General features: G+C 44.9%; 1 non-coding gene across 1 annotated transcript; it reads left to right on the plus strand.

The window, feature by feature from the left end:
- Window positions 1–1,239: 1,239 nt before the first annotated feature.
- Window positions 1,240–1,311, plus strand: TRNAE-UUC (transfer RNA glutamic acid (anticodon UUC)). Its single transcript has one exon. It is a non-coding gene; the product is annotated as a tRNA-Glu (tRNA).
- Window positions 1,312–3,542: the final 2,231 nt, after the last annotated feature.

Genomic DNA, 3,542 nt, shown 5'->3' on the forward strand with positions numbered 1-3,542 from the left:
CAAATGTTTTAAATTCTTAAGTTTTTATTTTTTGATCACACAGACATTCGAAATTCTTAGATTAAGAATCTCTTAATCCCTCCACACCCTTTGATTTTTGCTTAGGCTGATCCTGGCCCTCCACTGTGGTAATGTTATCCTGCCCCATGGCGTGTCTATTACTTTCATATCCGTGTTTTTCTTCCCGTTCAGCGCGCGAGAGGCGATTCTAGAACCATACTGGTTTTAACAAAGATTAAAAACAAACAAACAAACAGAACTGCTTGGTCTTAAGCACGTTTAGGAAATCCTGACAATCTGCCTCCCTGATACAGTTTTAGAAGTTTCTAACAGCCTCCTTTTTCCCACACACTTGCCAACACTTGACATTTTCACAGCTTTGCTTTTTGGCCAAAAAATTCTCACTTTTGCTTTTTGGCTAGCTGGGAGTCAGTGAGGTTGAGATTTTTTCAAACGCTTTTTAGCCCTGGGGTTCCTCTCCAGCTAATGGCGTGTTCACAATGAGGTCTCCCTGTTGTAGTGCAGGGTTCGTCTTATTATAATTAATACCCATCTCTTCTGCGGGGTGTGCTTGTTTGCCTCTCAGTCACTGGTTTGCTTTTTAACTTTTTTTTTCCGAGGTATGAGTTGTTAACCTACCGCAAGGTGTGGATTTTTCCTTTAGGGTTTTGGGTGTTTTGTTTTAATAATGTAAGCTCTTCCTGAAACAAGTTCTTAAAAACAGTCTCCGAAGGCCTTTTGCCCCAAAACATTTCCCATGGGCTATTCGGGGTTTCATCCATTCAGCCTTCTAAACGAAAAATCCCAGTGTAAGTGTCCTATGACCTAAAACATCATGATTGGAAAATCTGCTGTAATAAAGCTTACCCTCAGCGTCAGACCGGGAACTGGGACCTGGGGAGCCCGGCTCAGGACTTGCTCTTTGAGCCATCACCGCGGAGCCTTTCAACAGAGATTTTTGGACACTGAGGCCCGGGAGCGGCCTTCAGGATGGAGGGTGGCGGTCGGGGACGGCCTCCCCGGCCAGGGGTGGGGGCGGTCAGGGCGTGCACAGGTCCCAGGCGCAGATCCCCTGATCCGTACGGGAAGTAAGCGCACGGCTCCGACTGCAATCGCTGAGCGCCGAGAAGCCGCGCAGACGCAGAAGGCTGGCGGGGCCCGGAGGCGGAGCCGAGCATGGAAGGCGGAAGCAGACCGAAACGCTTCAAATGACTTACACTTCAACACGCTGTTGTCGTCTCCCACATGGTCTAGCGGTTAGGATTCCTGGTTTTCACCCAGGCGGCCCGGGTTCGACTCCCGGTGTGGGAACGCAAGGCTTTTTTAGTAATCCAAGCAAGGAATTCGTCAGGTAAATTTAGATTCCTCTTAGCAAGAACACTAAATCTGATTATTGAAAGCTATAATTCTCTAGGAGGAACGTTGAGTCCTGATGACCCACCCTGTGATTCACAATCAAGAAAATCCTGCTCATGTATTCAGTATTGTTATTTTGCCGATCATGTAATTTACGTAAAATGTCACAATAAATGATTTTAATTTACATTTAGTGGTCAAACTCTATTGGACAAAAGAATTCTCTTTTTTCCCCCAGCTTTATTGAGATATAATTGACATATAACCTTCTGTAAGTTTAAGATGTACAACATGATGATTTGATACAAATACATTGTGAAATGATTACCACAGTAGGGTTAGTTAACATTTCCATCACCTCATATAATTACCATTTCTTTAAGCCCAATTCACTGGTTTCTGCCCCCACTGAGTGTTTCTGGCCCTAGAATAGAGAGATGGTGAACAAGAGGAAAAGAGGAGAAGAGACCTGGAAGAGCCACACCCAGAATCTGCTGATGTGTGAGGACCCGCTGCGGAGGGGAGGGTGCTTCCTGAAGCTAGAGTCACTAGGGCTGGAATATAAAGAAACGAGAGGTCTCCAAATAGAAATACAGCTTTAACAGATCTGCACAGAGGTATAGACAGTGAGGGAAGAAACCAGATCCATTCACCTAGCCAATTTCCGCAGAACATGACACGGGCAAACTGAGGCACGGAATTGAAGCTGGGTACCTGAGGGTTACTGTAGATATTCAATAAGAACATGATTGCCTTTTGACCTTGTTCCCAACACAGACATAGATGAATCTTGTCAATTTGCTGTTTTCTTGTTTAACTTGAGGGGTGACTTGGGTCTTGAGGATTTGTGAGCTTGTTTTGCAGAAGAAAGAGAATGCCTTTGGGGAGGTTGTGATCACTGGATGGCCAGCCCCCAGCTGCTGTTGCAGGTTGCTCAAGGGCTTGTCTGGACTGCCCCGAAACTCCTCCTGCCAAGCCTCTGAGTTCTATAAAACTCCCTGTTTTCTGCTCTTGTCAAGGCAGATTTGAGAAAACCCAGGCTCCCACCTTCTCGTTTTGGCCAATTTGAATAAATCTTTCTCCATTTCCAAGCACCAATGTCTCAGTGTTTGGCTTACTGCACATCGGGCACATGGACTTGAGATTAAGAGGTTCAGTGTCAGAATAAGCTTGTGGATAGAGTCACACATGTGTTTAGCTTGAGGTCAGCACTCCCAGCAAATTCAAACTTCCCGAAGTGGAAAGGCCTTAAAACCTTCTCAGCTTCTAAGCCATTTCCAGGATGGGAATAAAATATTTCTTTATATTCTTTTATTCAAAAGTTCTATTGTTTGAACCAGTTCTTGTGTCTCTCACCAGGATTGATCACATCATGTAACCAACCTCATGGTGCACCATGTTGCTGATGTCTTTGGCTTAATTCAGACAATAGAACCAGTTGAGAAAGCATCTAGGGTCTCCGAACCATTCATAAACAAACAACATGAGTTGCAGACAGAGATAAGATTTTGTAGGGAATTTACTCTCTTCATGCAGAGGCAGTGTTAAAGAGAAAACCACAGGCCCAAAATGGCATCGCTTGTGCTAAAGCCCATGACAGCAAACCTAGATTTAATAACTGACCTAATTGCATTTTCGACCTTCCCTGGGAATGTAATCTTAATCGGCCAGTTTGGAATTTCCTAACCGGTGCCAGTGAGGTCATCTGTATGATAAAACCTCTATTACCTTGCCTCCAAAAGAAGGTGTCCTTGCCTGAAACAATCCTTTCTTTTCTGCTAATACCTTCTTGCCTCATGGTCCTTCTGCCTATAAAAATCTGCCCCCAAAAAAGCCTGCCACCCCTGGAAACTGAGCCAGGAGCTCCATACGCCAGGCTGTGGTCCAGCTGGAGAACCGGGGAGGGAGCAAATGCCCCATGCTTCTGAGTTGGCAAGTCTTTCATTACTGAGGGTGAGGGAAGACAAAAACATCAACGCGTGGCCCGTAACAAAACACTGTGGAAAGGGGAGTAATAACTCATCTGAGGCCTTACCGGAACAGCAGGCCCCCGAAAATTAATTTTAGAAACCACAAACTCATCTAGACAATCATTTGCTGCCCTAAACTGTTTGCAAAACTACATGGTGTTTATGAAACAAGAGCAATAATCCATGAGGAGAGAAGAGGTTGAGATGAAAAATGTG

Source organism: Diceros bicornis, chromosome 5, assembly GCF_020826845.1.
Source record: "Diceros bicornis minor isolate mBicDic1 chromosome 5, mDicBic1.mat.cur, whole genome shotgun sequence".
NCBI lineage: Eukaryota > Metazoa > Chordata > Mammalia > Perissodactyla > Rhinocerotidae > Diceros > Diceros bicornis.